Here is a 12,567-nt window from a genome sequence, read left to right on the forward strand (position 1 = left end):
ACACACAATACCCCATAATGACAAAGTGAAAGAGTTTATTTTTGGGGTGTGCAAATGTATAAAAAAAATTAAAAACAGAAATACCTTATTTACATAAGTATTCAGACCCTTTGCTATGAGACTTGAAATTGAGCTCAGGTGCATCCTGTTTCCATTGATCATCCTTGAGATGTTTCTACAACTTGATTGGAGTCCACCTGTGTAAATTAAATTGATTGGACATGATTTGGAAAGGCACACACCTGTCTATATAAGGTCCCACAGTTGACAGTGCATGTCAGAGCAGAAACCAAGCCATGAGGTCGAAGGAATTGTCCGTAGAGCTCCGAGACAGGATTGTGTCGAGATGTCTGCAGCATCGAAGGTCCCCAAGAACACAGTGGCCTCCATCATTCTTAAATGGAATTAATTTGGAACCACCAAGACTCTGGCCGCCCGGCCAAACTGAGCAATCGGGGCAGAAGGGCCCTGGTCAGGGAGGTGTCCAAGAACCCGATGGTCACTCTGACAGAGCTCTGGAATTCCTCTGTGGAGATGGGAGAACGTTCCAGAAGGACAACCATCTCTGCAGCACTCCACCAATCAGGAGCAAGACGGAAGCCACTCCTCTGTAAAAGGCACATGACAGCCCGCTTGGAGTTTGCCAAAAGGCACCTAAAGGACTCTCAGACCATGAGAAACAAGATTCTCTGGTCTGATGAAACCAAGATTGAACTCTTTGGCCTGAATGCCAAACGTCACGTCTGGAGGAAACCTGGCACCATCCCTACAGTGAAGCAAAAAACAGGTTTCTAAAAACCTGTTTTTGCTTTGTCATTATGGGGTACTGTGTGTAGATTGATGAGGGGAAAAAACAATTGAATCCATTTTAGAATAAGGCTGTAATGTAACAAAATGTGGAAAAAGTCAAGGGGTCTGAATGCTTTCCATATGCACTAATAATTTCTAAAGGTATGTATTGAATGTATGAATAAGCACATCTGGCTTTATTTTCTAGAGTTACCTAAAATGGTTTATTGTATACAGTAAGTCAATGCAGTATCATGTCAAGCTTGACATTGGGTTAAGTCTGTTCTCTATCCAGAGATAAGCCTTTGTTCAGAATCTTAAGTAAGCCTATATGACATGGATCATAATTTGAGAGCTCCTGGTGCCATTTTCCTCAGTGCTCCTGAAGTATAGTCTAAATCCTCATAATGCACCTTAAATCAGCACTTAACTCAGCTGAGCCAATTTCCTTTTATCACCAAGGAAATCTTTGCACCAGGTGCCATTTGCCTTTATCATCTGCCCTCAGAACGTCGGTGTCGCTGAGATCTCTATCCATTAAAGGTCTCATAACTGCACCCAGAAAAATTGCACCCTTACTGTATTCATTGACTTACTGTATGTGAACTTTGAAGATGTGTAAATCTTTGTCATATCTCTCCTACTGTAGAAGAGGCAGGGAATAGCAGAAACTCTGAATTATAATTATGCTCAGACGTGTTGGTGGAATTAGAATTAGCAGAGCAATTGAGTTGAATTTAATGGCTCTGCTGATGTGTCTCTTTGTTTTATTGGCATTGGCTGTATCTGTTGGTACTAACTGTAAAGAGGGTACTACAATAAAATACAAAATCGTTGTTGATATCTGAAGAGTTAAACATGTGAAGGCGTTTTGGAAATGCTTTTTCATACTATATCCTGTAAAGTGAGGCTGCCTATTGCAAGGACACTGCAATCATTAGCAGCTGATTATCCAAATAAATTAAATTTAGAACTGGCTGGTAATGCACTTAAAATTACTAAATTCTCCAGTTGAATCCATCAGCGGTTCCATAGAATCCAAACGAAACTAAAACAAACACCCTTTCTCCATCTATTTGTTTGCTAAATAACAGAAATGTTCTTGCATTCAGCCATTTGCAATTATAATCCCACTTTGTTTTCATATCACAACAACAGTGGCACTGAGTTGAATATTCCATGCTAAATATAGTCTGTAGACTTATGACGACTGACTGTTTGCACAGCTCTCTCTCGCGCTCTCTCTCGGTGAGTGACAGCCGAACAGACACTTTATGAATTCTAAATATAAATCAGCTGCACCATAGTTATGTTATTCCCAGTGGCGTGTATTCATGGAAGCAAAGGGAAGCCAGGCCCTCCAAAAAATTACCAAGAGAAAAACATATAAAATAATGTATCTTTAGTCTCTCTGTGTTTCATAATTGTCCTACAATTCGCAAGAGGCTGAATGTATCTCACTGGAGAAAGCATCCGAGTTAGCGAAGCATGACAACGACCCGAAACTGGTCAAAAATAGTATTGATTATTGTTGCCGCCTGTAACATTGAATGCAAGGGAAGCCAGCAAGCATTTGGCCTCCCTTGATATTTGTTTTTACAATTATAGCCAATCAGCGTTGAGCTAAACTGAGTTAGCTCAACTGTGAATTGTGAATGGTCCTGGCGCACCCAAAAAAAGTGTCAAGGGAAGCCAGTTTGGATTTGTCTTCACACCAATAACTTCACATGAAGCCACACCTCATTGACAGAAAAAACTTTAATTGTTGCATCTCGTTGTGTTGTCCTCCGGTGGCTGGCTAGCTAAAATTGTTAACTAGCTGGCTAGTCGTTGCCCATGAAAGGAAGTTAGGCTAGCGAGCAAGCATTTTAGCCTGGTAGCCTAGGACAACAAAAACGAAAAGCGTGTACTGTATGACAGAGTCACAGATCGTTTCGGCAACATGAAAAAGAGGAAGATGGCATTGGCGTTTCTCTATAAATAGTGTGAGTTAACATTTTTTGTCTACTTACGCACACACACACACACACACACACACACACACTCACACACTCACACACAGAGATCAGTAACCATGGACAGCCACATGATATTTAGCTTCTGTTGATTGGACTAAATTGTTTTTGGAATCTTTTAGTTGTCACTGTATTAAGGCATCAGCATGCTTCAGTTCGTCTGGCGGCTAGCTGAAGTCGGCTTGGCGAACCGAACGAGTGTGCTTGCATACTCCCTTAAAAGACCTTTGCTTGAAAAACAAGAAAAAAGCGGCAATAGTACTGTTTGTCCATTTTGAGATGCCGTAGCCAGTATACACTTCCTCAAAATAGTCAGAATTAATCTAAGATAACTCAAGAAATCTGTCATTAATTTTGATGTTTTTGCCTAGGACAGCTTAGTCACACAATTTTACTTCTAAGATCTTTGGTGCAGTATTTTTCAATGAAAGAATGTGCTGAAAAAAAGCTCACCAAAGTTCAAAACAAACGTCACAAAGTGTCGTCATAATAAATGCACAAACTCTTCCGAACTGTTTTGGCTGTGAATCATGCAGACGCCTTTAGACTAAGCATAGGTGATATGATGATGTTGACACGTTGAAGTTGAAATGGTGCTGAAATAGTGTAGGCCAGGGGTGTCAAACTCATTTTAGCTCAGGGGCCACATGGAGGAAAATCTATTCCCAAGTGGGCCGGACCGGAAAAATCATGGTATATATAACTTAAAAACAACAACTTCAGATTGTTTTCTTTGTTTTAATACGATCAACATAAAACATAAAGCTGGAGCCTGAGGACAGTGTGTCCAAAATAGTACAAGCACAACATCACTATTAATCATAAAACACGTCAAGTTTATTTGAAAATTCTAAAGAAAAAGAACAGACAAACACACAATGCCTCAGTGATTAACAGAACTGTTTCACAGATCACAGAACTATATCAGGGTGTCATTTCTCAGGCAGAAATGTAGATACAAATAATGAAATCCTGTTCCCCAAACAAGTGCAAGAACCACAGAGTCAAGAATAGGTTAAATATACAAATAAAATAAAATCAATTAAAAACAATAGCACATCAACATAAAAACATATAAACATAAAGCTGGAGCCTGAGGACAGTGTGTCCAAAAGCACAACATCACTATTAATCATAAAACACCTCAAGTTATTTGAAAGTTCTGAGGACAAAGAACACACAAACACACAATGCCTCAGTGATTCACAGAAGTATATCACAGATCACAGAACTATATCAGGGTGTCTCATGCAGCACTTTAAGTGGGGTTGCATAGTTTATTTGACTCCTGATACCTGGCATCTTTTAGCTTTCACCAGCGCATCAATATCAGGCGTCACATCCTGAGTGGCAGCCAACTTCAGGATTTGATTCAAGTGCTTGTGCGTGAGCCTTGAGTGCAGCTTTGTTTTATTTATGCTCATTACAGAGAAAACTTGCTCACAAATATATGTGGTTCCAAACATGCACAACAGTTTTGCAGCGAGGGCTGTCAAGTTGGGGTAACCTGGCAAGAGATTCTGATAAAATGTGTCCAAGCCAGCTGCGGAAAATTTGCCCTTCAAATCCGAGTCACACTGCAAGTCTATTATTTCAAGTTGGATGCTGATGGGCAGATCAGAGGGATTCACGGTGAATGGCGAGCAAAAAACTTTGAAGTCTTTCTCCAGTTCACCAAAAATCTGAAAGCGTTGCTCAAACTCCCGTAACAGTCCCGTTATTTTATCCTTGAACCGCTTCATGTCTGCCACATGTTGGGTCGCGCACACATTTTTCAGACAGGGGAAGTGAGCTGCATCACCACCGGCGAGTTGCGTCTCCCACAACGACAGCTTCAACTTGAAAGAACGTATGCTGTCATAATACTGCGTGACAACTTTGTTGCGCCCTTGCAGCTGTTTGTTCAAGTTATTCAGGTGCTCTATAACATCCACAATAAATACAAGGTCCTGCATCCATTCTGCGGAATGAAATTCTAACACTGGTTTGCCCTTTTCTTCCATGAACTGTTCAATTTCTTCTCGTAAATCAAAGAAACGCCTCAGCACAGCACCTCGGCTTAACCATCTTACCTCAGTGTGGTATGGCAGGCCATAGATGTGGTCTTTCTCTCTGAGAAGTCTGTCAAACTGACGGTGATTCAGGCTTCTGGATCGGATGAAATTAACAGTTTGGATGACCACCTTCATGACGTTATCCATCTTTAATGACTTGCAACACAAAGCCTCCTGGTGCAAAATACAGTGAAAAGTCAAAAAATCACGTCCTCCATTTGCAGATTGCACTTTCTCTCTGAACTTTGTCACAACGCCTGCTTTTTTCCCGATCATTGAGGGCGCACCATCTGTAGCCAGGCTGACAGCGCGGGACCAGTCCACTCCGACCCTGTACAGCGCGCCGACGAGTGAGGTAAAAATATCAGCTGCGGTCGTTGTATCTGTCATCGGCACCAACTCCACGAACTCCTCGGTGACGGTCAATGTGTCATCAACTCCGCGGATGAAAATGGCCAGTTGTGCAACATCTGTAATGTCCGTGCTTTCATCAATTGCAACCGAAAACGCAATAAATTACTTTACTTTTTGCTTCAACTGGCTGTCCAAATCCACTGAAAGATCGGAAATCCTGTCTGCAACTGTGTTTCTTGTCAGGCTGATATTTACAAAAGCCTGACGCTTTTCAGGGCACACAATCTCCGCTGCCTTCATCATGCATGTTTTTACAAATTCACCCTCACTAAATGGTTTTGAAGCCACTGCGATTTCATTAGCAATGAGGTAGCTAGCTTTCACTGCAGCGTAAACTGATGTCTCGGCTGTGAGTAAACACTGTTTCTTCAGACCCGCCAACAGTTCATTCACCTTCTCTCTTCTCCGCTGTCCTTGAAAGTTGTCATATTTGTCGGCATGAAGACTCACATAGAGGCGACGAAGGTTATATTCTTTCAGCACTGCAACATGCTGTGAACACACCAAACATACAGCTCTCCCATTCAATTTCGTGAATAAATAGGAGGATGACCATTTTTCTTGGAACACTCTGCACTCTGCGTCCACTTTTCTCTTTTTTGACAGACATATTGGGAAAATGAGGGTGCCAAAGCACATAATGTTAAAAGTAGAAGCCGTAATAAATATTGCGGGCAAAACAAAGTAGCTCATCCGGACTGGCTGCACGTGCTTGACCTACTTGCTCTGCCCCGGTATAAACAGTTTGCTTGCTTAACACAATTGCTATTGCGCCATCCAGTGGACGCAATTGGAACAGCAGTTTATTTTATTGAAAAATTGCAGCGCATTTTTGTACTTTACAATATCATCTCGCGGGCCGGATTAAACCCGTTTGCGGGCCTGATCCGGCCCGCGGGCCGGACGTTTGACACCCCTGGTGTAGGCATTTTCTGTTTTCTTTGCGACTTGCGGTAACTCTCTGGTGTTCTAAATCAATAGTTGTTTAGTAGTCCGAAAATCTTGGAAACATTAACTTGGTTGACCATGCTGTAGGTCATGTACAGTGGGGAGAACAAGTATTTGATACACTGCCAATTTTGCAGGTTTTCCTACTTACAAAGCATGTAGAGGTCTGTCATTTTTATTATAGTTACACTTCAACTGTGAGACGGAATCTAAAACTCCAGAAAATCACATTGTATGATTTTTAAGTAATTAATTTGCATTTTATTGCATGACATAAGTATTTGATCACCTACCAACCAGTAAGAATTCCGGCTCTCACAGACCTGTTAGTTTTTCTTTAAGAAGCCCTCCTGTTCTCCACTCATTACCTGTATTAACTGCACCTGTTTGAACTCGTTACCTGTATAAAAGACACCTGTCCACACACTCAATCAAACAGACTCCAACCTCTCCACGATGGCCAAGACCAGAGAGCTGTGTAAGGACATCAGGGATAAAATTGTAGACCTGCACAAGGCTGGGATGGGCTACAGGACAATAGGCAAGCAGCTTGGTGAGAAGGCAACAACTGTTGGCGCAATTATTAGAAAATGGAAGAAGTTCAAGATGACGGTCAATCACCCTCGGTCTGGGGCTCCATGCAAGATCTCACCTCGTGGGGCATCAATGATCATGAGGAAGGTGAGGGATCAGTCCAGAACTACACGGCAGGACCTGGTCAATGACCTGAAGAGAGCTGGGACCACAGTCTCAAAGAAAACCATTAGTAACACACTACGCCGTCATGGATTAAAATCTTGCAGCGCACGCAAGGTCCCCCTGCTCAAGCCAGCGCATGTCCAGGCCCGTCTGAAGTTTGCCAATGACCATCTGGATGATCCAGAGGTGGAATGGGAGAAGGTAATGTGGTCTGATGAGACAAAAATAGAGCTTTTGAGTACAACCCCAGAACACCATCCCAACCGTGAAGCATGGAGGTGGAAACATCATTCTTTGGGGATGCTTTTCTGCAAAGGGGACAGGACGACTGCACCGTATTAAGGGGAGGATGGATGGGGCAATGTATTGCAAGATCTTGGCCAACAACCTCCTTCCCTCAGTAAGAGCATTGAAGATGGGTCGTGGCTGGGTCTTCCAGCATGACAACGACCCGAAACACACAGCCAGGGCAACTAAGAAGTGGCTCCGTAAGAAGCATCTCAAGGTCCTGGAGTGGCCTAGCCAGTCTCCAGACCTGAACCCAATAGAAAATCTTTGGAGGGAGCTGAAAGTCCGTATTGCCCAGCGACAGCCCTGAAACCTGAAGGATCTGGAGAAGGTCTGTATGGAGGAGTGGGCCAAAATCCCTGCTGCAGTGCGTGCAAACCTGGTCAAGACCTACAGGAAATGTATGATCTCTGTAATTGCAAACAAAGGTTTATGTACCAAATATTAAGTTCTGCTTTTCTGATGTATCAAATACTTATGTCATGCAATAAAATGCAAATGAATTACTTAAAAATCATACAATGTGATTTTCTGGATTTTTGTTTTTGTTTTAGATTCCGTCTCTCACAGTTGAAGTGTACCTATGTTAAAAATTACAGACCTCTACATGCTTTGTAAGTAGGAAAACCTGCAAAATCGGCAGTGTATCAAATACTTGTTCTCCCTACTGTAACTGTTTGTTACATGCAATATGCTTTGTGGACTCCTCCGGACAGCTGTTGCTCTGTGTTTCTTCTGATTGTCTCGCCCTTAGGTCTGTATATCACGGTGGCAAGGCATATGAACTAACAGGCTATAGAGCAAACAACGCAATTAAATGGCTTTTTTTTTCCTGGCTTGGCTTCCCCAGTGATTTTACCCACGCACCGCTACTGGTTGTACCTAAATAGATTTTGGGAGTAGTTTATATCTTACACATCTTAGATACAATGACAGAAAAGTGATTCCATCATCATCAAATTCCTAGTTAGTGACATACAGTGGGGTCTGAAATTATTGACATCTTTGATAAAGATGAGCTAAAATGACTGTATAAAATAAATAATAAAAATACTGAGCTATATTGTATGCTCAAATTTTTTTTATAATATATTTTGCACTAATACAATTGTTCAGAGAAAGAGATTTTGTTTAACAAGTTTTTTTTTTAAATCTCAAAAAGATACGAAAATTATTGACACCCCTGTTTTCAATACCTTTCAATCCCTCACCTTGTGAGGATAACGGCACTGAGCCTTTTTCTAAAATGTTGTATGAGTTGGAGAACACATTGGAAGAGATGGAGATATCGTGGACGTAGATCGGGGTGCCTTGTAAGGATCCGACGGCGAGCGAGTAAACTGCCTCTTCCATCAATCCTATTAGCCAATCTTCAATCATTGGATAACAAATTGGATGACCTAAGATTACGGTTATCCTACCAACGGGACATTAAAAACTGTAATATCCTATGTTTCACCGAGTCGTGGCTGAACGACGACAATGATAACATACAGCTAGCGGGCTATACACTACATCGGCAGGATAGAACGGCTGACTCCGGTAAGACAAGGGGTGGCGGTCTGTGTATATTTGTAAACAACAGCTGGTGCACAAAATCAAATACTAAGGAAGTCTCGAGGTTTTGCTCGCCTGAGGTAGAGTATCTTATGATAAGCTGTAGACCACACTATTTACCAAGAGAGTTTTCATCTATATTTTTCATAGCTGTCTATTTACCACCACAAACCAATGCTGGCATTAAGATTGCACTGAATGAGTTGTACAAGGCCATAAATCAACAGGAAAACGCTCATCCAGATGCAGCGCTCCTAGTGGCCGGGGACTTTAATGCAGGGAAACTTAAATCCGTTCTACCTAATTTCTACCAGCATGTTACAGTTTTTCTCAGTCGCTTTGGTGCATTTCTTAGATCAAAAGTGCAATTCTTGATACTACTTGTACAAATTCCAAATCATCTAGTCACTTGTGCACATCATTAAAGCAATTTCTTATTCCTTTGAACAAATTGCAATTGCTTTTGTACATATTGCAATTGATAATGTACAAGTGTCAGCTTTTTTCCACATTTTCAATTGCTCATGTCATGTTGATCAAAATATAGTAGATGGTTCTCTGTTGAATAGTCTTACCCCTCAAAACATCTAGGCATTAGTTCCTTGCATAAGCCATTACATGCAAAATTGTTGAACTATTTGTCATAAACTGTCAAGCATAGTTTTACACATTTCTATTAGACATTTTGTACAAAAACGTAAATTGCTGAATCGTGCAGGTGAAATTAACCCTCACTCATGAAGGAATGTAAAGTGTTAGTTCAACCAACAATCAACCAGTTGTCTAAATTGCTCAAAGGTGCATCTCATGAAGAATCAATTGGCAAGCATATATAGACAGACCACAACACAGAGTTGCAATTTTCCAATAATGGATGGACCAGGAAACGAACAGGGTCAACAGCCAAGAGGAGGAAGAAGAGGAGCAAGGATGCGTGGTGGAAGGCAAAACAGAGGAAGAGGCAGAAGAGGACATAGGCGCATATCTGATGACATAAGGGCCACTATTGTAGACCATGTTGTCAATCATGGCCTTACAATGGCTGAGGCGGGTCGAAGGGTGCAGCCGAATATTGGGAGATCAACCGTGTCCTCAATAGTACAAACGTTTCGAAGAGAGAACAGGTATGTCCACCAATGTACAGTGCACTGTTACTGTATATAAGCAGTATACTGTATACTTCCTACAATGCTTCATATTACAGTAGTCCACTTGTATTTCACAGCATACAGAAATATACTCTATACAGATACATACTGCACCTTACATGCACCCACCTGTATGTTTTACAGTAAAATGTGTGTTCGCATAGTTTTTGTCTATGTGAAAGTGTGCGATGCATCACTGCATTTTTCCACACATAGGACTGCAAGATTACCTCAAACCGGTGGCAGAGGACGCCTTTTCACACCTCAACAGGAGGAGGCTATTTGCACCATGGTCCGAGCAAACAATGCCATGAGACTCAGGGAAATACAAAAGACCATTATAGAAGACAACGATGTCTTTGAAAACATCCATACGGTTAGCATCTCAACCATCGACAGGGTTCTGCATAGAAACCAGATGAGTATGAAACAGCTGTACCGTGTACCATTCCAAAGGAATGAGGACAGAGTTAAGGAGCTACGGAACCAGTATGTACAGGTAAAACATATATCTATGTAACTACTTTACAGCAACATTTTATAGTGTTACATAGTACAGTAAGCATAAACTGCGCACATTTCCATTGCTGTGGAAGGAACATGCAATATATGTACATTTTATGTCACTCTTCCTTACCAAAACAAATTCAACTGTGTGTTCTGGGATATAGCGTATAATGGAGTTGGAATCAAGTGAACCCTCTCACAACTTTGTATACGTGTATGAGGCTGGCTTCAACCTGACCAAATGCAGAAGGCGGGGTCGGAATATCATCGGTCACAGAGCTACTGTGGATTTGCCAGGCCAACGGGGAGGAAATATCACCATGTGTGCTGCTATTTCGGAGCATGGTGTCCTAACCCATATCCCCCTTTTAGGGCCATACAACACCCAGCATCTACTCAACTTTTTAGAGACTCTCTACAGGGCTCTCATCCCTGATGATGAGAGGGGTCTGTTTAGAGAGGATTTGCCAAAGTATGTGGTCATTTGTGATAATGTGAGTTTCCATCGATCAAACATCATAAGGCAATGGTTTGTGACCCACCCGAGGATGCTCATAGAATTCCTCCCACCTTATTCACCATTCCTTAACCCAATTGAGGAGTTCTTTTCAGCATGGAGGTGGAAGGTGTACGATCGTCAGCCACACACACAGATGACCCTGCTGGCTGCAATGGATGCAGCATGTGAGGACACCACAGTAGACGCCTGCAGAGGATGGATAAGGCATTCCAAAAGATTCTTTCCACGTTGCATTGGAAGGGAAAATATCCGGTGTGATGTGGATGAGAATATGTGGGCTGACAGACAGGAACGTCTGGATGTGTAGAGACAGCACTAGAACAGTGCTGTGGGCAAAGTTGTGCCTTAGGGGTGGTTTCCTGTGTTTCTTTCTAATTTAGTTTTTTTTCCTTTGTGCCCCTTGGGTTGTCCAGTCTCTTTCAATCAATAACCCACATACAGTAATATGTAAATAGTACTGTTGAAATTGATATATGCCATAGAAGTGCAGCCTTGTGCATTTTCAATACAGTAACTGTCATCCAAACTGTAGCCTAAGTTTACATCAGGTAATACTGTCAAAGTACACAGTTCCATTGACAACATGCCTAAACATTTTGACAACCTTGTTCGTGAACAATGACTCAATGACTTATCATTCTGATGACACTGACATGATCATTGGCATGAATATTTACTTTTGAGAGATGTACTAAGGAATTTTAGTGACTGACTAGCTTTAGAAACATATCTATTGTATATTGCAGTTTGTACAAATTGTTCTGAGAAATGCACTTATTATTTTGCACATGTTAGGGATGATGTGAAAAATGCACCAAAGCGACTGAGAAAAACTGTAAATGTGCAACCAGAGGAAAAAAAACTCTAGACCACCTTTACTCCACACACAGAGACGCATACAAAGCTCTCCCTCGCCCTCCATTTGGCAAATCTGACCATAACTCTATCCTCCTGATTCCTGCTTATAAGCAAAAACTAAAGCAGGAAGCACCAGTGACTCGGTTAATAAAAAAGTGGTCAGATGACGCAGATGCTAAGCTACAGGACTGTTTTGCTAGCACAGACTGGAACATGTTCCGGGATTCTTCAGACAGCATTGAGGAGTACACCACATCAGTCACTGGCTTCATCAATAAGTGCATCGATGATGTCGTCCCCACAGTGACCGTACGTACATACCTCAACCAGAAGCCATGGATTACAGGAAACATCCGCACTGAGCTAAAGGGTAGAGCTGCCGCTTTCAAGGAACGGGACTCTAACCCGGACGCTTATAAGAAATCCCGCTATGCCCTCCGACGAACCATCAAACAGGCAAAGAGTCAATACAGGGCTAAGATTGAATCGTACTACACTGGCTCTGACGCTCGTCGGATGTGGCAGGGCTTGAAAACTATTACAGACTACAAAGGGAAGCACAGCCGCGAGCTGCCCAGTGACACAAGCCTACCAGACGAGCTAAACCACTTCTATGCTCGCTTCGAGGCAAGCAACACTGAAGCATGCATGAGAGCACCAGCTGTTCTGGATGACTATGTGATCACGCTCTCCGTAGCCGATGTGAGTAAGACTTTTAAGCAGGTCAACATTCACAAGGCCGCAGGGCCAGACGGATTACCAGGACGTGT

The sequence above is a fragment of the Coregonus lavaretus genome (genome assembly GCF_964263955.1).
Source record: "Coregonus lavaretus genome assembly, chromosome: 5".
Lineage (NCBI taxonomy): Eukaryota > Metazoa > Chordata > Actinopteri > Salmoniformes > Salmonidae > Coregonus > Coregonus lavaretus.